Source organism: Macrobrachium nipponense, chromosome 49 (genome assembly GCF_015104395.2).
Source record: "Macrobrachium nipponense isolate FS-2020 chromosome 49, ASM1510439v2, whole genome shotgun sequence".
Classification (NCBI taxonomy): Eukaryota; Metazoa; Arthropoda; class Malacostraca; order Decapoda; family Palaemonidae; genus Macrobrachium; species Macrobrachium nipponense.
In genome coordinates this window covers 13,484,865-13,507,120 of record NC_087224.1, presented here as the reverse complement: position 1 = coordinate 13,507,120, position 22,256 = coordinate 13,484,865, and the positions used below count along the sequence as shown (strand labels likewise).

Here is a 22,256-nt window from a genome sequence, read left to right as displayed (position 1 = left end):
GATCGCTCTCTGTGAGAGCGACGGTCAGGCGACCTGCAGGCTCCACTGTCGCAGTGAGACCGGTGCTTGTCCTCACGGCACGTCACGTCGCTGGTTCCAGCCGTGGCTGGCACCGGCGAACGGGAGGACCTCTTCCCAGCCTCAGCCGTGGTCGGTCGTGGACCGTCACGTCCCCGGGTAGCCAGCTGTTCACGCGAGAGTGAGAGCTGGTCTGGTGAGAGTCGCATGAGCGGCTGTCACCAGTCTTCCGCCCCGTGCCGTGAACCTGACGCTGAGCGGACTCAGAGGTCTGGTTCCTGGCTGCACGGTCGCTGGTAGGCGACCGTACACTCGGTACCTCCCGCGAACGAGAGGCCGAGACGACCCTGATGCAGTGGCAGAACACTGACACCAGGCGAGGAAGTACCGGTGTTATAGCCGGTACCTCTGTCCCCGTAGTCTTCTTCCTTGCGGAAGAAGAGACGGGCCCCGCTCCCGAAGGAGCAGGAGGACCAGCGGAAGGAACCCTCCCGTCCACCGAGGTGAGACGGGTCCCCGAGAAGCTCCCGAGGGAGACTTCTTAGGAGGGATGAGGCGACCTTCTTCTTCCTCGGCTGTAAAGCCTTAGAAGTCGAAGGGGAAGAGGCGGCGGCCGACGACGATGAAGAAGATGAAGACGACGACCACGACACCTTCCTCCTCTTCTTCGTCAGCTTCCTCAGGACAGACGTAAGATCTGCTATCCAGGGCGGAGCCGGGGCTGCTGTAGCCGAAGCCACAGGGCCCGGACGCACTGTACAGACAGACCAAGTCTGGGGTAGCCTACACACGAACAGGGACGACATCAGCAGGTATGGGCATCCAGGAACAGCAGGCACGGCCAGCACATCATCGGTAGGGACAGCCAGCAGCACGCAGAACGCAGAACAGCAGCGCAGGCAACAGCCAGCCAGCGCAGCAACTGCATGGACAGTCAGCCCAGAATCGGCAGGTACGGCAGGCAGCACCGGAAACACAGGAATGTAGCGCAGCCAGCAACATCCTGGTACCGGCGGCAGGTCCGGGCGAGTTCTAGGGTCAGCGGTAAGTGTGGCGCGCTGCAGCGCGGCAACCACGAGCGGCGGCGGCACGCCCCCCTCTCGGTAAGGCGAACGGCACTTCACAGCGCTGTAGGCAAGACTGTTACCACGTGAGCGAGTACACCAGGTGAGGAGGGACGTCGTCACCTGGTTGCGTGGTCACCACTCCATGGGTGACCGCAGTAGGCCCAGACATAGAAACCGCAGCCCCTGGACACCAGCACGCTCTGCAATTGGAATGGACGCCCATACCTCACCAAGGTCCACCCTCGTGGCAGTAGCACCTGCGGAAATATAGTAGTAGCGATTAATGGGGGGGAAATCCCCTCGTGCGGGGGTTTGATCCCTCCCGAACGAGTGGAAGACCCCTAATACAATTGTACATCGGCACCGAGCGCCCTCCCCCGCGCTCGACGGATCGGGCGAGGAGAAGAACGCCGATAACCTCCCCCCCCCAAGGGGAAGAGTCATCTGTGGGGAACTGAGCGGGGGGGGTCTCGTTCCCCACCCCCCGCCACAGTCCCCATGTACCCAACAACAAAATAAGAGCCCTAGAGCAATCGTGCCATCGGCACGAATACAGGCATAAGGATCAATTCCTGACTGAGCGGAACTTGAACCAAATAAAATTGATGCAATCAATAATAAGGAACAAAATGAAAATGCATCTTGCAAAACGATTCACTTCACAATGAATAAGGGCTCGGATCGAGCGCATTTGCGCCCCTCGGTACCGAGCGCAAGGGTGAAAGGTTTCATTACCTTACCTTTATGGATCAAGGTTTCTGGAAACCTTGATCCATAATGAAATGATGCAATCAACAAATATATGAAAATGAAAAGACTACTGCGCTTGCGATTTCACTTCATACAAATAAAAAGGGGAAGGATCAATTCCCGTGAATAGCGGAACATTGATCCCAGTCAACAATGCAATCTCAATAAAAAAATGAAAATGAAAAAGAACTGCACTTGCGATTTCACTTCATTCAAATTAAAAAGGGGAAGGATCAATCTCCGGGCAAGCTCGGAAACTGATCCAAAATGAGTATTGCTACAATAAAAAATAATATATGAAAATGAAAAAGAATACTGTACTTGCGATTCCACTTTCATACTGAATAAGTTTCCGTGCCGAGCGCATTCGTTCGGCAACGGGCATACAGGTCAAAAAATTATAAATGAAAAGAGCACTTACTTACGATTTTCATCTACACATTTCCAACCCAATATACGCTCGGAGCGAGCGCTCCCGCCCTCGGCACCGAGCATACACAATACGAGGATCATTCTGGGAAAATGAATTCCCGCAATTACGCCCTTCAGTCCCGGCACTCGGGTAACCGGAGGCGTTGTGAACCAAGATCCTTTAATTCACAATTGAATTCAATGAAATGATTGTACTTACAATTCAGTTTCACTAGATACATAGAAAAAGAAAAACACAATCATGCGAAAGCCAAACGACGATGAAGCGGGCAGAGAGCGATGATACACGTCACACGCCAGCAGGCGAAAGCAAAAGTGATTTGTTTACCTACCAGTCGCGCGCGCGCAGCCTGTCGGACAAGCAGTTAACTACCGAACCCCTTGTTCGAAAGCTTACGACCTATCCAGCTGCCGCTAGTACCTTCCTATTGTAAAAGGACCGAAGGTTTGTATGCCGTGTCGGAACAAATGAGTATTGCTACAATCAAAATAATATATGAAAATGAAAAAGAATACTGTACTTGCGATTCCACTTCCATACTAAATAAGTTTTCCGTGCCGAGCGCATCGTTCGGCAACGGGCATACAGGTCAAAAAAAAATATAAATGAAAAGAGCACTTACTTACGATTTTCATCTACACATTTCCACCCAATCTACGCTCGGAGCGAGTGCTCCCGCCCTCGGCACCGAGCATACACAATACGAGGATCATTTCTGGGAAAATGAATTCCCGCACTTACGCCCTTCAGTCCCGGCACTCGGGTAATCGGAGGCGTGGTGACACCAAGATCCTTAATTCACAAAGAATTCAATGAAATGATTGTACTTACAATTCAGTTTCACTAGATAAATAGAAAAAGAAAAACACAATCATGCGAAAGCAAACGACGATGAAGCGGGCAGAGAGCGATGATACACGTCCACACGCCAGCAGGCCGAAAGCAAAAGTGATTTGTTTACCTCCCAGTCGCGCAGCGCGCGCCTGTCGGACAAAGCAGTTAACTACCGAACCCCTTGTTCTAAGCTTACGACCTATCCAGCTGCCGCTAGTACCTTCCTATTGTAAAAGGACCGAAGGTTTTGTATGCCGTGTCGGAACAAAGAGTACTTACATCTTTCAATTACACACTTTCGCCCAAAATACATGACTCGGCGCGAGTGCGCCCGCCCTCGCACCGAGACATAATTAAAGGTTCAATTCATGAAAAGAGCGGAATCGCCGTCTCTACGGCGATTGCTCCATGTTGATTCATAATTAAGTAATGAAATGAAAACAGTGTACTTACAGTTTCATTTTCAAGTCAAACCAAACCATTAGTAGAAAACACAATATAAACAAAGCATACGACGATGAAGCGGCAGAGAGCGATGACGAACACGTCCTTCACACCCGCGCCGAAAGCAAAAGTGATTCTTCACCTCGCCCTCGCAGCATCGACAAGCAGTTAACTACCGTTTCCTCCCTTGTTTCGAAGCTTACGACCGTCCCACCGCTGCCGCTAGTTTACCTTCCTATTGTTTAAAGGACCGAGGGTTTGTAGTTACGTAATCGGAACAATGTATTTTTCTGAATCAAAACATATGCCCCTCAATGCTAACTTTTCTCTTTTAACGACTTTCTGGTCATTGCAAATTCGGCCCCATTAATTTCTTATGGTGCGAAAACAGACATAGGCCCAGGGACCGAAAGCAATTGCGTCCCACTACGGCGGTAATCCGGCAGTAAAACATCTACATATATCCAAAAAGTAAATAATAAAGATATGCTATATGTATGCGCATTATGATTATAACAATTACATGAATAGCTGATAATAATCTGCATGAATAACGTAAACTGTTCTGCATGAAAATTGAGTATAGCAATTCATCTACAATAGGTACGAAAGTCAAGATGTCGTGACGCCATAATACAGGACTAAAAGAATGTTCTAATTCCAAAAAATAATTACTTAAATTTGAGTCAGAATCAAGTTACTTTTTCAATAACGAATATTTTCAAATTAATCATCATAAATATGTAAAATATTGATGTTTTACTATTTATTTAAATAATTATCTAGTGCACGCTTCGTCGTCGTCTTCTACCAAAACAGTTGTTTACTTAAAAACATCGTGCCCAGTGACTGCGTTCCGATTGTTGTGATGAAAGTGCCCAAGCATCTATGGGTAGAAGTGGTGTGCGGATTTATCACAGGAAATGGGAAGTTTGTTGACACAAGCGACTCCACAAACATCGAGATGGCGCCAATCTTCTAAGATATTTAAGCGTAAGTAAAAATTTCGAAAGTTTTTTGGTGAGATTAGCACTGCGTTGGCCACCCTTTTCACTACCCTCTGTTTAATGCTCTAAATTTGGCCTTAATTTCTAACTTTGGAGAAAATACTTACTTCAAAAGGAGAGTACAGGTCTTTAGCTCCGTCTCTCACCAACAACAAGTCGCGACTGATGGCCATCTCCGGTGTCAGGATGCGTTATAAGTACTTTTTCGGAGGGTGTCCAGCTGTGACCGTCGGTGAGTTGAGCCAGTCCATGCGGTTGTTTATCCAGGAAATGAGCTGTAACTGCGTACCGCAGATATGCAAACTAACCACCAAAGTAAATAGAAATTTCCGAGAATGCTTTATAAAATAACCAATAAGGCAATTAAAACACATTAAATAAAATGGTTCCCTACGCCTGTAGCCTATTGGTAGCTTCCATTAGCTAGCCTATCACAGTTGTTAGGTAATCAAGGTAGTCCATACATTTAAATAATGGATATATATAAATTAAGGGGCCATTTTGTATAAAGGACACATGATCGACATTCCGTGACTGGCTCAGATCAGCCGAAAGAATTAGTCACAGGATTATCCATTTTTTTTTTTTTTCGTCTGCTCGATAGGTTACTCTCTCACTCTCCCAAGACTCGTTGGCCCTCTCGGCCAAAACGACAGCCCCATTTCCCCCCGGGGACGAATTCGGGAGGGGGTCTCCTTACATCAAAAAAGAACGTGAGGGTTGTGGGGTGACTTACATCTCCTACGGCAACGGAATGGTTTAATAAATAAGCGACGGGGATGAGGCGGTCACTGGTGTCGCTGGATTTCGACATGTAAACAAACGCGCGTTCGAGCACCGGCAGGATGAATGAAAAAAAGTCGCGGTTGACGTTTTTTTAAAAATAATTTTGCTTTTTTCTCATGAAATTTAAACGTTACGACACTTAAAACATCCACAAAAATTTTATAACTCAGTTCTGTATGTGAAAGTTTATGGATTATCCGGATATTCGACCAAAAGACGATTTTCGTTCTGACGTCATTCGTATCCCTCCCGAAGGCGTAACTCTTCCAGAATGGCAGAGATGCGAAATATTTAATCAATATTTAGTTGGGAACTCCATTTAAGTGTCTTTGTGCGCTGTTTTCCCGCAAAAATATAAATTACAAATAAGCGCATTTTCCCTCGTGAATTTTCCAATGCCACAGAAACCGGTTAAATAAATGAAAATATGTAAATAAACATTAGGGCATTCAACAGTTATCATGATAATTTTGAGTCAAAGATGTCATATATAGCGAATTCTTACAATGTTCTCTCGAATGGCGCAGTAGCGAGGATGATCTCTCCAAAATACCCTCGGGCATTCAGCAGGCGATCATTATTTTTTCATACTCTTGCATTTGACGTGAGACGTTTCGTAAGACGCCACGAAGTGACGCGAAGAGTCTAGATGCATCCTCCATATCAGACTGTCAAATCCAAGCTATCATGAATTTCAGGAAATAAGAAATGGCTTAGTTTTTTTAAGACTTGATTTCTTTCCATCAGTCCTGATGACAGGTGGAAATGGATGCTTGCGGTACAATCTTGGGGCTGCAAACTTGAAGGCTCTTGAATCTAGAACCAACAATTGACGTGCTTACTTGCAGCTTCCTAAGTTGCACCTTAAGTAGATTTTGAGTGATAGCGTTCCTGTAGTCCACACTATTAATAAAACAATTAACCACAAATATCTTGATAGTACTCCCATCTACATACTGTTAAATAAAGACAATTTCCTGAGATGATATTTAGTAATCCTTAAAGCAACTGAGCACTGAAAACCAAGTTACAGTTTCAGTTCTTCATTTGTTGTCCTGGAACTCGTTGATGGAGAAATTAAAATTTAGGTATCATCCGCAAATACCTTGAATTTCACTCTGGTTATGCGTATTATATTCAATCATCCCATTAGAGATTATCATACTACATTTATGGTTTTGTTATGTAGTTATGTAAGTGGGTTTCAGTTGATGGACTAAGCCCATAGGGGTGGGGTTTAATGGGCGTGGTTTGAAAATGCTGTCCTGGGTGGTTTCTGCTACTGAGCTTAAGACTAAAAAGTGGTTGTCAAAACCTTCTTGTTTAATTTTGGGGAACTTGTTACTGGAACTCTTTTGGCCCATTAGTGAGACCCCACTAAATAAGACTTACTTTTGTGCTGTGATATCATCTCTTATAACTCCACGTTTTCTCGTGAAAAACAAGATACCTTTTTTTTTCTCTAGGTCTAGGGGCTCTGGTCACTGACTTGGCAAAAAGAAAAAAGAATTCTCAGTCCTACCAAAACCATCAAGCTATGTGCACCCCGTAAGCAGTAGCACTCTTAACAGGAGCTCGTCCTATTTTAGAATTTTCTTCTTACTTCTGTGCTCCTTTAGTCTTACCAACTACCAGCTGATGTCAAGGTACGTATGGAAACAGGGCTAGCAACCTCATGCCTAAGACTTGTTGAAAACCAGGTGGTTTTAGTCTCTAGCTCCACCTACTAATAGGTTAGGCCTAAGGGTTTTCATATAACTTAAAGAACCTTCCTTCAAGTTCCATATAGAGAGCAATAGGGTCTACCCCCTTTGTTTCCCTTCATTTTATTTTATTTTCTTTATTTACTTCTTATCCTGCTAGTAATGCCATCTCCCTCAGCCTAGCAACTAGTTCCAGTCTGTCCCATCTGATAAGAAACGAAGCTACGGTGGATGAAATCAAGTTCTGCGAATTTTAATCTAAACATTTATCCATCTTACTTAGCGCAGTCACCGGCTCTAGTTAACTCAGTTAAAAAAAAAAACAGGATTGGAAGGCTTACATAACATCTAGAACGTTAATTTAAACAGTGTCCTTTTACTTAGCTAAAACTACTGACTACCTCAGGAATCGTAAGCGAGGCGTTTCCCTGTCCTCAGACAACAAATCCGGTTCTGGACGCTGGAGATTTTCCAGAGATGATTCTCCGGACATAACAACAGACAGCGCAGCATCACCTCTTGCAAGTTGCAAGTAATTTGAGACGCATTGCATAATCAGACATTCGGGAGTTGACTTCTCTTACGTCTAGTTGAAGGTGGATTTGGAATTCGTCCCGTGAAATGGCCTCTTAGTTTTGATTCGATTTCATGATTGATTTTTAGGCCAGGAATAGGGGACCTTTCGTCCATTCAAGCGCTTAAAACTGTGAGAGAAGGAGATAGAGTTGTTAAATGGCAAGAGACAGAGACAGATTGTGGAACTGGGAGAAAACCCCCACCGTTGCAAATGTTTTATAGGTCTACATTTATAAGTCTCCTCTCTCGTAATGTACAGAGGCTGGGTTCTAATGAACCCAACCTTATCTAACATAGATTTAAGCTAGCTCTAAGCTTTCATTATTCCATTAACGTCCAGACAACTAGAGAAACTCAAGTCACACTTGAGTTTAAGCCTAGGTTTCCCCACAGACGGAGGAGAGAAACTGGGCTGCAACCAACTGCAACATCCCACAGATTCAGAGGTACCGTTCGCTGCGTGAATCGGGTTTGGGGTCACCTTAATTGACACTTTAAAAAGGTTTAACATTCGGGTTGCACCCGTGCAATTGTTTACAATAAGGGACGTGTAATAATGACTCGTCGTTGGGTTTCAGAAAGGCTATTTATAAAGTGAGTTTTAGGGGAAAGCTCTCTGCGTGAGATAATTTATGGAGTTTGAGATGCGCCGTTGCGTGGAGAATGCTTAAGAAGGAGTGTCTTCAATGTAGGCGGAAAAGGGGAATAGAAATTCTGAGTAGACGTATATATTCACACACACAAACGCGCGTATAAACAGTTTATACACATCCAAACAATAACGCCTGCGACATAGCTAAAACAACATAAACAAAAAAACTTTTAAAACGCCTCAAATTATGACCGAAAACTGCAGAAGAAGAAGATGAAACATGAGGGTCTCTTCGACGAAGATTCTACCACACATACACACACACAAACGCACGTAATACAGTATATACACGTCCAAACACCAATAACGACTACGACATAGCTAGAACAACATAAAAACAAACAAACAAACGTTTAAAATGCCTCAAATTATGACCGAAAATTGCAGAAGAAGAAGAAGAAGAAGAAGAAGAAGAAGAAGAAGAAGAAGAAGAAGAACAAGAGACAAGAAAGAACCAAGGAAGAAGAAGAAGAAGGAAGAAGAAAAGAAGGAATAAACAACTCGTCGTTCGGCGAAGGGACTCACACGAACTCGTGGTGGCAGCATTGTGTGGCTGGGTAACGTGTTATTCTCCCTTTGTTTTGTGTTTGTTCTGAGTTAAACGTGACCACAACGAACAAAGCAAGTATTGCAACATTGATTTACTTTTTTTGCATATCTAGGGCATATATAAGAAATGGCAGGATCTAGGAGTAACCGAGATAGCGTAGGTGGAGTTGATAACCGTGCTAGACCTCACCAAAATTCAGGGGACACGTGCCCACAGTGTAGAAGGGAAGTAGGTAGGCAACAAAAGGCGTTAGAATGCGACAAATGTAGGGAAATGGTTTCATACGAATTGCGCCAATATCACTAATGATCATTCTGGGATTCAATCAGTATGCTGGGATTCAGAGAGCTGTAGATATAATAAAAGGTATTGTGCAGATTGTAGTAAGTGTCAGGACCAGAAGGATACAGAGATCAAAGAACTCAGGGAAGAGAACCAAACGCTTAAAGGTAGACTTCTGCAAATAGAAATAACCCTTAAGGACTTTAAGGACATTAAAGAGTCCCTAGTCAAAGACATAAGGGATGAGATTAAGGACATTAAAGAAACCCTAGCAAAAGACATAAAGGAAGAGATCCTCAGCAGCAGTAGAATAAGGGAAACAATTCAGGAAGAAATAAGAGAGGCCCAGGACAAAGACAGAAGGAAGGAAAACCTAATCATATTCAACCTGCCAGAGCATATAGCAGGAGAGGAAACAGAAAACTTGAAGCTAGATGAAGAGAGGTGCAAAGAAAATATTCACAAAGAACTAACCTTAATAAAGATGAATGGAATATTAAAGATGTAGTAAGGTTTTAGGTAGGCCACGACTGACAACAAGGTCAAAACAATGAGGCGATAGGCAGATCAAGGCCCCCAGCACCACTTCTAGTGAAAACTCAGCCATGAGAGGGAAAAAAAGTGGAACATATTAAAAAGTTCCCAGACTGCTAAGGAATGCAAAGAAGGATATTTACAAAAAAAATATCTATAGTTCCAGACATGACTGCTAAAGAAAGAGAAAAAAGATAGCATATTAAGATCCGAATTAAAGAAAAAGCAGGATAACAAAGAGGAAGGATGGTTCATAAGTAAGGGAGAGCTGAAGAGAAGAGAAAACTTTCAGACGACTAGAATGCTCTAAAAAGGAAGTCAGAGGATATAGATAGAAACAAAGAATTGTTAGAAGTGTAAATGAGTTAGAGGTAGGAAAATGTTAAACAAGGTAGATAGAATTGTTAAATAATTTAGAGATATAGGGAAGTAATAATGATTTTTAGGTTAAGGACGTGCTAAATAAATTAGATTTAGGAGAAAAATAGAATATCTAGTAGTAATGTTAAGAGCTCTGAGGGAGGAAGTAGAAGGGAAATTAGTTTAGGGCAGGTAGGTGTAGGAAGTAACTTTAGTAACAATCTTAGACTATTAGACCTAGAAGAAAAAAGTGGTTTGCAAAAGATAGATAAAGGGTTAGATGGTAGAAGCAATTTTGTAAATAGAGAAAGCGAAAAAATAGGGAGCAAGACAGAAGATATATCAAGAAATCTTGAAATAAAGCTTATAAACACCCAAGGACTGACAAAAGCAAAAATAATCGAGCTAGTGGAGATAACAAAAGAAAACACAATTATGTGCATCACAGAAACACACCTTAAACAGCAAAAATTACTATTCCCAACAAGCATCAGAGTGGTAGACTCAATGAGAGATGAAGATGACACCAAAGGAGGAGGCCTACTAATAATGTACAGAAACAAAGGAGAGATCCAGATAGAAAAGAAAAGTCGGAACACAAAGACATTCTTATAGTAAAGGTTAATTATAGAACAACAATATTCAACATAATTCTGGTCTACATGTCAACTAGTGATAAAGAAAGAAATAAACGAATAATAAACGCCTTACATGTAGCCATAGAAAAATCCACAAACCTGCCTATGATAGTCCTTGGGGATTTCAATGGGCATTTAGGTTTCCTAGGGACACAAGAACTTGACCAAAATGGAAAATATGTTATGGACTTGATGGAAAAATATGATTTAACGCTATTAAATGGAGATCCCAGCTGCAAAGGGGAGATAACCTGGAGTAGAGGAGATCAGAACAGTGCCATAGACTTTGCCCTAGTCAACCAAAATATGTATAAAAAATATGAATGTATGGAGATAGACGAGGGAAAATATGAATAGATCTATCAGACCATCACCTCATAAAGGTCCAATTCAAAATGAACACTAAAGTAAGGAAAACATTCAGAAATGAAACAAAAGAAATCAAATATTTGAAAGTTACAGAAGAGTCTACCACAGGAAATACCTTGAATATATAAAGTATAAAAGTAAGCCAACAAGACAGAAAAGGAGATCTAACCCAGTTGGAAGAAACAATGAGTGAAGCAAAAACAAATAAACTTAGAGAAGATAATCAAAAGAAGGTTAAAGACAGAAAAGCAAGAAGAAATAGAACCAGTATGGGTCACCAAAGAAACAAAGAAAGAAATAAGCCAAAGAAGGGTATATAACAAATTAAAAAGGAAAGCCACAAGTATAGAAGAAAGAAGATACTATGAAGAAGCATATCTTAAACAAAACAAAAAGTACAGATAATAATAAAGAAAGCATATGAAGAATATGAAGAAAAGATTAGAAATGAGATAATGAATGATAAAAAACAGACACAGGAAAATCTGGGAATATATAGACATGCTGAGAGGAAAGACCACATCAGAAAAAGAATGGATAAGAATATTCGATGAAAATAAGCAAGAGATGAAGGACGAAACCCTAGGAAAGAGCTGGTAAAATTCTGGGAAACAATATACAAAAGAAGAAAACAAAATAGGAGAGATATGGAATGAAAGCAAGAAAGAACAGTACAAACATGACATGGAAGCAATAGTGAAAAGATTAGGACAGCAGATGAAATGCCATATATCTTTAAGAGAACATATGCATGGAGTGTATGACCAAACAGAGACAGAGATTAGACCATGGAAGAAATCCACATAACAGAAGAAGATGTAAAAAATCAACTTGAGAAAATGAAGACAAAAAAAAAGCACCAGGACCAGATGGAATGAAGCCAGTACTGTTCAAATTACTCTTACAAAGTAACAACCTCCTAAAAGAATTGGCAGAATGTTAAATGAAAAATACTGAAGGGCAGGAAAACGCAGAAAAGCTGGTTTAAGTCAAAACAACACTCACGCCCAAAAAACAAAACCCCACAGTCAAAGATCTAAGGCCAATTGCTCTAACAAATGCATCATATAAAATCTTCATGGGGATCCTGAGAACAAAATAGAAAAACATATTAGAAATATAGGAAAAATGAATGAACTGCAATCCGGCTTTACCGCACAAAGGAGAGAATCGATAATTTATATATCTTACAATACTGCATACAAGAAACTTACAGAAGAAAGGACCCATTATTTGTAGTATCAATAGACTTCCAAAAAGCATTTGACTCAGTTAATAGGAAAAAGCTCATTGAGGTCATGATGAAATACAGACTACATGCGGAAGTAATAAATACAGTTGCAAAGATATATACAAATGATGTAACAAGCCTATGCCTTAACAATATAGAACAAAAAGAACTAAATGTAACTAATGGAATAAGACAGGGATGCAATGGCTCAACCATATTCTTTCTATTAATAACGTACCTGATAATAGAAAAAATTAGAAAATACAACAGAAGGTTTCAGAAATGAAGTAATGAGGATAGTGGCACTACTATATGCAGACGACGGGTTAATACTAGGGCACACACTAGAAGAAATAACAAAATCAATAAAAACCCTTATGGAAATCGCGGGTGAATGTGGCCTAAACATAAACAAGGACAAGAGTAACATACTAATATATAACGACTGGTACAGTATCGATGATGTGGAGAATATGGAGCACATAGAAGGAATAAAAATAGTTAAGAATATTAAATACCTAGGAGTAACAATCAACAACATGAAAGACTGCTTCAGAGAACAAATAAAAAGGGCCCAAATTAAAGCAAAGCAGATGGCAAATATGGCTAATGCAGTCATCAATAAAAGCTGTAGCAGGGTAAAAATAGGAAAATTGTACTGGAAAGGACTAGCGATGCCTTCATTCATGTATGCAATGGAAGTCATGAAACTTGACAGGAAAACAATAAATGAATTGCAGAAGATAGATAATAAAGTTATACAGAGCAATATTGAAAGCGCCAAGTTACACAGCAAGTTGTGCGTTAAGATCTGAAATAGGGGCCTCTTCCTGCCAATCTAGAGATATGAAGAATAAACTTTTCTACCTGAAACATACACTGAAGAATGGTGGAAATAGGCTCCTATATGAGATAACAATGATTAGTATGAAAACAAAAAAAAACCCTGGATAATGCAAGTAAAAGAGTATATGAAACGAACTAAATATAAAACTTAAGTAAAAATTGAAGCAGTTAAAAACAAAACAGTTAGAGAAATAATAAACAATTGGGACAGAAAATATGGCAGAAAGAAATGAATGAAAAGTCAACATTAAGAATCTACAGAAAATATAAAGAAAACATAAGAGAAGAAATCTGGTATGATAACACTGAAAAAACAATGCTGATCAGTAGGGCCAGACTAGGTATACTAGGATTAAATGATAGAAATAGGATAAAAGGAGAAGATACAAAATGTTTATACTGTGAGGAACAAAATGAAAATTTAGAACATTTCTTACTTTACTGTCCAGCATACAATGAAATTAGAAATAGATATAGCTTTATGCAGCAACCATATCAAGAAAATAAAGAGGAATTAGTAGCAAATATAATCTTATTGGTAGTACTAATGAGGGAGGAAGTGGAGAATCGGAAAGATTTTATAAAAGAAATGTGGTATTTCAGAGAGAAGAAGCTCAAGCAAACACAAACAAAGGAGGAATAAAAGAAGCAAGGGAGCCGTTTCAAAGGCATATCCCACCCACTACTACTACTACTACACATGACGCAACCTGTTTGTCTTCAAGTGAGGAATTTCTATTCTATTCTCTCTCTCTCTCTCTCTCTCTCTCTCTCTCTCTCTCTCTCTCTCTCTCTCTCTCTCTCTTAGTAGGAAACTTTGTCCTCTTTTCCTACCCCCTTCTCTTCTTCCTTCTCAGCCTCCCCATTACTTTTTTATTGTTTTTCTTTGACTTTTATTTTGTTTTTGTCAACTGAATCAACTTTTTTGGGGGAAAATTATTATTATTATTATTATTATTATTATTATTATTATTATTATTATTATTATTATTATTATTAACAGAAACTTTAGGGCGCACCTTTGATTTTAATATGGAGAAAATACTTAAGAAATTTGAATTTATTGTGAAGTTTCTAAAACTTTAGGTGGCTGGTACGGTAATACTTTCTTCCTGAGACGATATTTTACTTTTTTTGTGCATAGCGTTCAAGCATATTTTAAAATGTGTTTTTTTATATGCTGCATATTTTTATTTTATAATAATAATAATAATAATAATAATAATAATAATATAATAATAATAATGATGATGATGATGATGATGATTATTATTATTATAATTTGTAGTATTAGTAGTAGCAGTAATAGGAAAATAGATATATATTCTAAAATAACCATTTATTTTTTAGATATTACATTTTGTATTTAAGTATCCTAAAGTGAAACCCGTGCTTGATGAGAATTAGCAATTTTGTGAATGTTATGCCTTATACGTGATAAACTCTCAATTCTTCATCAATAGATTTAATATTTGATCTAGTTTTACATTTAATGTTAGTCAGTAAAGAAAATCCTTGTTCACAAAGATAAGATGTGGAAAACTGCAATAAAACCGTTAGTGCCTTGTTAGCTATTGAAGGATATTCTTCTTCTTTAACTGAAATCCAAAACTGATCGATGGTCACCTCTTTATGCTTGATCTTTAATCCCCGATCAGTAGATATAGCGGCCAGCTAGCTCTTCCTCTTCTGTTAACGAAAAGCCAACGTCCTCGGTAGAAATATCAATGAAAGGGTTGCGTATCCAGTCGTACTGCTCGGTGTTTATTGAGGGAAATCAATTATGCAGATTACCTTCCAGAGTCGCTAAATGATTCACTATTGAAGGAATTAAATCGCATGAATAACCTTTTCTCAGCAAATGAAACATTTTCGAACAGCCTGATCTTGCTTTTCTTTTCCAAATCACTATTTTTATTTCTATGGAATGCTTTGATTCTGTCGGTTGATGAGAGAAGATTTTCATTTCCACTTTGCATAGTCATGTTCAGATTATTCAAGTGTTGAAACATATCAATCAGATATTCCAGTTTTGATGTCTAAAACTCACATTCCAAAAGTCCACAAAATTTACTTTCATTTTCTTTTTTAAAAATGCCAATAGTTCTTCGAGAAGTTCAAGCACAAGACAGAGTACCTTTCCTCTTGACAACCATCTCACTTCTGTGTGCAATAGCAAGCGAGTGTGTTGTGAATCCATGTTTTCACAAAATTGTTCAAATATGCGAGCCTTGACTGGTCTAGTCATGATGAAAATTACCATTTGGACATCTTGATCAAAAACTTCTTTCAATTTAACACCCAGTGTTTTTGTTATCAGGACTTCTCTATACAAGAAACAGTGAGTTGTTATTATCTTGGGAATCTTTTGCTTTACAAATGATGCAAGACCTTTAATGGAACCCATCATTGCTGGAGCTCCATCAGTACAAATTCCAACACACGGCTCCCAGGATAAATAAAATTTCTCAAAATAACTACTCAAAATAAGGAAACTATCTTCACCTTTAGTAGTGGCAAGCAATTCCTTGCAACGAAGATACTGATCTACTATTCTATCCCCATCAATAAAGCGAATAAAAGCCAGTAATTGCGCTTTGTTATTTATGTCTGTTGATTCATCAACTTATGCGCAAAGTATATGCATCCTGAAGTTTATTACGACAAACATGTTCCTCAATATCGGTAGACATTTCCAGAATGCGCCTATGAACAGTATTATTTCATAGTGGAATATTACTTAATTGGTTCTCTGCATCATCCCTTAGCATAGACTTCACCATCTTTCTTCAAGCGGGCAAAATAATAGATCCAGCAAGAGTATGTGACTTCATCTTTACGGCAATCATTTCCTATACTTCATTAGATGCAATTTGAGCTTTTTCAGGCAACGTTACTCTACTTTTGAAAGCAAATGCTTGCTTTGTTTGTTGCTCAAGTTGTCTTTTGAAATTATTTACGTCTTTTCCTTGAAGACTGCGATGCGATGTTTAAAAATGTTTGCTTAATTTACTAGGAAGCATAAACTCATTTGACATTTTGCAACCACAAACCAAACAAAGGCTGATTTTCATCTCCAGTCCACATGAAGCCAAAGCTTGAATAACTTTGGTCGTACTTCTGATTAGGTCTAATCTTAATTTTCTTAGCTGGACACTTCACTTCACTCGAAATGGAAAGGAAAGATTAAAGAATTTACCTTCCAGTTTAAAATGTCAAATATCGGAGACTTGACTCAGATATAGAAACATACTCGGTGTCTGCAAAATTTCTGAAAATAATTACAGATATTTTGAACATTAGAATATAATTTTCCTATTCCTTGGGGCACGCCTGAGTACCTGGTGCGCCAGGACGCACAGATTAAGAAACGCTGTTATAAGCATTAATAATAAACCTACTTTAAAAAAATAAGAAAAATAATACCTGATATTATTATTATTATTATTATTATCATTATTATTATTATTATTATTATTATTATTATTACACAACTGATTAAACTTTTCTGGTAACATAGATAATATTTAAAAATATGTAGCTAAGTGGAAATAAGTAGAATATAGAGGAAAATAATAAAAAAACAATAAAGAGGAAATAAGGTATTAATAAAATATGCCATCAACTGCAAAAAACATTTCTACGCTGACGGTAAAAATCAGCAACCGAGATCCCTGAAGCTAATATTCTGATTGGTGGGAACTCACGCTGTTCTCCACCAATCACAGGTTATACAATTCAAACGCACCGACCAATCAGAAGCAAGATATGAGCTGTATAAGCAAGATTCAGTCATTTTTATGGTCTGAACACCCTTTATCTATGGTTAGCCTAACGTTTCTTTTTAGATAAGTATACGAGGGAATTGTTGAGCCAACTCTCTGCAAGAGAAGTGATGTGCGGATGTTGAATGTGTATGGATCGGTTTTTGAATTGAGAAAATAACTCTCTCTCTCTTTCTCTCTCTCAGAGGTAAGACGCAGGTGCAAGCCGACCTCTCAGGGAACAGCAAGACCTTGGGCAGTCTCCCCAGAGGGCGCTGGAAGGTTATACATGCTGCAACGAACAGGTTTACTCCCCGCACAAAAAAAAAAAAAAAAAAACCTGGCTTCCTTTTTTGTCGTCAATTGCGCCCTAAGTTTCCTACTCTTGCCCACCCTGATGACCCCTGAAGTCTCTTCCCCTCCCCCCCCCTCTCTCTCTCTCTCTCTCTCTCCTTTTTGTCGTCAATTGCGCCCTAAGTTTCCTACTCTTCTCTCTCTCTCTCTCTCTCTCTCTCTCTCTCTCTCTCTCTCTCTCTCTCAAAACCTTGCTTATGGCTACTCACGGGTCGCTTTTCCGACCGTTTTTTTGTTTTGTTTTATATCTTATATAGATTTTTAGGGTCGTAAGGACGCCGCGAAGAATCTTAGGAAATGCCTACATTGCAACTCATGAGGTGCACTGACGGCACTACCCAACTATGGTTTTTTTTTTTTTTTTTTTTTTTTTTTTTTCTTTTCCGGACAGTAGAGGACTCGCTATGCGTCACCTCGTTTCTGTTACTTGCATAACTTCAAAGTATGGACACAAAACGAGGTGTAGCAGATCAAATTGTATTCACCATTCGCTCAACTTGAAACATGGGAAATATGAATTAAAACGGAGTGATAATGAAAGTGATAGACTAAAAAAAAAAAAAAAAAAAAAAAAAAAAACCACCCAGGAGTTTCAACTTTCTGGTAATTATAGGCCTAGTGAATGAACTGGTGCTTTGTGTGACAAGTAACAATACAATTGTGGGTGATTCTCTCTCTCTCTCTCTCTCTCTCTCACACACACACACACACACACACACACACACACACACACACACATTCTCAACTATAACGCCTGCAAAGTTTCTACAACTCTCATTAACACGCATAAACATTTGGAGTTCACACGAGTAAACATCCACAGTCCTCTCGTCGGTCGGTTATCTGACATAGGACAATTCACGACAGAAAACCAAATCAGCAATTTCCTTACGACAACAGACGATATTAATAACTCTACAATAAGAAACAGATCGTATGAAAATACGTTAATAAGCAAATAAATATCACGAAAGGATTGTTGGCGTCGAATTTTCCACAAACAGAAAAGACGTATAAATGGCGATTGCTGTATGATCAAATCTAAAACTTTGTTTTTACAAGCGTTCCTGTGGCTCATTGCCTCTCCCAACGGCCTCCAGGGGCCTGGGTTAATGGTTCTGTAATGGTGAAGAGAGGGCTTATGCCCCATTAGGCATTTGGTATTGTTTGGTGGTCACCCGTCGAGGTAATCACTAAACGTGTGACAAAACAGTCTACGTAAATATCTTGAATTCACAGGTTATTATGACGTCATACGCAAACAACGAGTTTATCCTGTCCATGTAACTGCATTTATAGTGAATTTAACTCAACTATGAATAGGTTAATTTCATCTGTATACCTTTCATAAAATACGTTAAATAACTGGTGAAATAATTCTAATGCTATCTAAGCCACATTCACCACGAAACAACATATATAATCGGTATAAACCCAGCTATGAATGAGTGAGTTAATTTCATCCATCTATCCTTCAAATTTACGTTAAATAATTTGGTGAAATAATGACCATGCTATATACACCATATGCTTCACAAATAAACACGAAAAGGTGTAAATATACATTGGTTTACACCACAAAAACATTCTGAACTGCATTTACAATGCTTTAGTTTCATCCAATAATCCTCCACCTATACGTTGAATAAGTAGTTAAACAATAGTTGGAATAATTACCACACAATTTGCTCTAAATATATCACAAATAAACAAGACCAAACCAACTGAATACTCCAATTTACACCGTTTACAAACATATACACTCAGTGTATCACGGTTAGACCCAACGCACGACCTCACAGTTACGAGGGTGTATAACGGTCCCATGGTGTAATGGTTAGCACTCTGGACTTTGAATCCAGCGATCCGAGTTCGAGTCTCGGTGGGACCTCTCTTCTTGGACTGATTCACATAGAAGAAGAAGAAGAAGAGAAGGAGGAGATAGGATAGGATAAAACGAAAGGTTGTTTTGTTTACATTGTGTTTCTGCTCCAGATTCTTCTTCTATTTTTTTTTCTTTGGGTTTCTGGCTAAACTTCATTTTGGTCATGTTTTGTTGACTTTGTAAGATTAAAAAATACTCGCTAGGCTACATAAGCCTAAATAGAATGACTACTACTACTTTTGCTTGTATCACCAAGCTCTCTCTCTCTCTCTCTCTCTCTCTCTCTCTCTCTCTCTCTCTCTCTCTCTCTCTCTCTCCAAGAGATAAGTGAGCACGCGATGTCTCCTCGGATGGGCTAATAAATAAGTCTTTGAAACACAAATCCTTGTAACTCCTTATAACTCTCTCTCTCTCTCTCTCTCTCTCTCTCTTCTCTCTCTCTCTCTCTCTCTCTCTCTGCGTAAATAAGCATAAACAATGAGCAACGACACTGCCATCTATCGTTCGCGCGACAAATTAGAGGCTTTGAACAGCACCTCCTGTTAATTTCATCCATAGTAGTAGGGAGACTTACTAGTGCAACTTTATTTAAAAATAGACAGACAAAGATCCTGGGAGTTTGGACTCCATTTTCAAGGTAAAATTAGTGTGTTCATTGTTCTGGGTGTGCTTCGTTTGTAAGAGCGTTTTGGATATCGAAGCTATTGAGTGGTTTCATCGAGTTGACCGTTGTAAGACTAGAAGGTGGTCTGTTTTTTGTTGCAGGTTTTTTATTTTAATTAAATTATCATTAAATTGCGTCTAGTTGAATGATGGTTAATCTACATTAACGACCTGGTTCACATCACTTGGTTATTGGTTAAAGTCTTTACTTTGTTGATATATTAATTCGAGAGAAAATTTTAAAATAGTGAAGTGGAATCTTCACATAAATGTTGTCATCTTAGCGGTTGTATAGCTGTTACGTACATGTTTTGAATTTCATGTGATCGTAAGCTTTTGCACGGCTTGATGCATAAACTAATCTATCGATAACTGTAAATTTCTAGGTGTTTTTAACCACTTAAGCCTGGTAAATTATTATTATTTCTGATTTTTTTCCAGATTTCTGCATGGACACAAGCGCCTGAGGACTCCTTTGGTAAAGTATTTTGCCTTCAGATTCGAGAGGTAAGAAGATTTCCTCTTTTAATGTACCTTAATTAAACTTCTTGCAAGCTTAACCTCCCCTCATTCAGGGGCGGAGCCCCTGAACTGGGGGGAGGAATCCCTAATTGTCATACGGCAGACTCAGGTTTGGCGTATGGCAAGCCGGGAGGCTTGCACCACACACAAACAAACCTAAACCTTAGTACTAGTCTACTAGACCTAGTACTTGGTATGTGAAGTTTCAGTATTTTAAAGAACTGTTTGGTTTACGAAACTTTTCATCACATCTTTTACTTTGCAGTTTTAATTCGTATCTAATTATCCTAAAAGGGTAGGCTACACTTGGCATTTGGGGAAAATCTAGTTTAATATTGAATGGAAAAATTATCTTATACAATTTTTAACTGATTTTGACTGTCTTGTGTTAAAATTAGCGTAGTCAGTTTTGTTCAGCTTTCAGAGTGGTATTTGGTCTAAAATTGGTGTAGAAACGTAGGCTTAATGCTTTCATTTAATCTAGACTGTTGAAATATTCCCTGTTCAATTTTGAAGGTAACGTGTATTGAAAGTTACGTAACCAATATCGAAGCACTAGTTTAACCGAATCTTTTCTCTCGGCAGGTGACGTTTGAGTGACAATGGAGTTTGCAAAATCTAAATGTGGTATTAGGCAACTAGAGGTTTCTACTAGACTGATCTAGTATAGTAGACTACTTGAAAGGTTGAAATATCAGCCTAAGGAGCTTTCTGTTGTATGCACGCGCCACCAATAGCTTTGTGTGAGTGATTGCGAGCCATTGTTGCTTGTACCAAACTGCTTCTGGTGACAGAAGTCACAGAACCAGTTTTTTTTTATCCTAACAGACCAGCATATGACAGGAGTAAGTTGTACTTGAGTAATGAATAAAAATACTTTAAAAGTTCTGTATTTTAACGAGATAAAGCTGCTGTCAATTTGGTTTCCTAACAACGAAGGAAAGTTGTATGTGTATGAATCACATACGTAAGTTTCTCATACCAGATTGGTTATTTTTTTTCTTCATTGGGTTTGTATCGGAAATCCTGTAAATGTGAATTGACATTTAACTTAAGTTTGTATGGTATTTTAATTGGTTATCTTATCACAATCTGCTCCAAATTATTGAATGAAACTCTTAAGTTTTGTAAAATTCAGTGGCTATAATTTACTTAGTACTGAAATGGCTCTTCAAGCGGCTCTTCAAGCTATGCAAAAGTGCGTGGCGTTTCGACGAACTGTTAACTAAACTAAATGACTTGACACCACATGTAATGTTACTATGGTGTGAAATTGTAATTTGACAAACAGTTTTCTAAGCATTCGAGTTAAGTGTAATTTGAAGTTAGGCCTAAAGTATAATTTTAATGTCAGGCCCTGTTAACACTCAACGGCTGCGAGTCTAGGTCTGGGTGTGCACGACTGGGTCTAGGTATCGAGTCCTAGGGGCAATGAAAAGTAAAGCGCAAGTCTTGCTCCATCCCAAGTAGACTTGGCAAGTTACACCGAAGTTGTTGTTGGCACTAGGTTGTCAGATTGCATTTTAATCAAAGAAGTTAGGAATAACATTAAGTTAATGGATCTACTAGTTCTTCAGAGGAAAAAAATCTATCCATATTTGAAATTCAGTTGCTTACTTTAGAAAGAAGGGATTACGGTGCAGTACTTGAAGGCATGAAACTATACCTGGATTCAAAGGTAAAATGAGGTTTTATGAGTTAAACAATGACCCAGATGGGCTATCCCTGGGGTAAAAAGATTGATTTTTTTAAAAGTTTTGTATTTGCTTTTGATAGATTAGTTCGCACTGTTTGGAGTATTTAACCACTGAAGCTTATGAATGACTTTAGACCAATACGTGGGTAAAACGTAGTGCTTTAATTACGTAAATAGCAATGGATTGCCAAAGTTACCCATTAAGAAAAAGTTTTATACATAAAGCAGGGATCATGGTTTTTAAGTTTTGAGAAAATGAGACTTTTTACTAGCAGCTTTTGAATGCACACTT

General features: G+C 39.1%; 1 protein-coding gene, 1 long non-coding RNA gene and 1 other non-coding gene across 4 annotated transcripts in view; 2 read left to right on the top strand and 1 right to left on the bottom strand.

The window, feature by feature from the left end:
• LOC135205347 (probable protein phosphatase 2C T23F11.1) overlaps window positions 1-5,401 on the bottom strand; it is a 107,134-nt gene extending 101,733 nt beyond the window's left edge. The window contains exon 1 of the mRNA XM_064235808.1: window positions 5,290-5,401. The gene's annotated coding sequence lies outside the window, so the exon portion shown is untranslated. The remainder of the gene's footprint in view (window positions 1-5,289) is intronic.
• Window positions 5,402-8,780: 3,379 nt separating this feature from the next.
• LOC135205346 (uncharacterized) lies at window positions 8,781-21,323 on the top strand. Of its 2 annotated transcripts, XR_010312519.1 has the most exons (4): window positions 8,781-8,891; window positions 13,684-13,804; window positions 20,188-20,253; window positions 20,854-21,323. It is a non-coding gene; the product is annotated as an uncharacterized LOC135205346 (long non-coding RNA). The 2 variants fall into 2 exon arrangements; XR_010312518.1 differs by lacking the exons at window positions 8,781-8,891; window positions 13,684-13,804 and adding an exon at window positions 19,703-19,814.
• Window positions 19,018-19,089, top strand: Trnaq-uug (transfer RNA glutamine (anticodon UUG)). Its single transcript has one exon. It is a non-coding gene; the product is annotated as a tRNA-Gln (tRNA).
• Window positions 21,324-22,256: the final 933 nt, after the last annotated feature.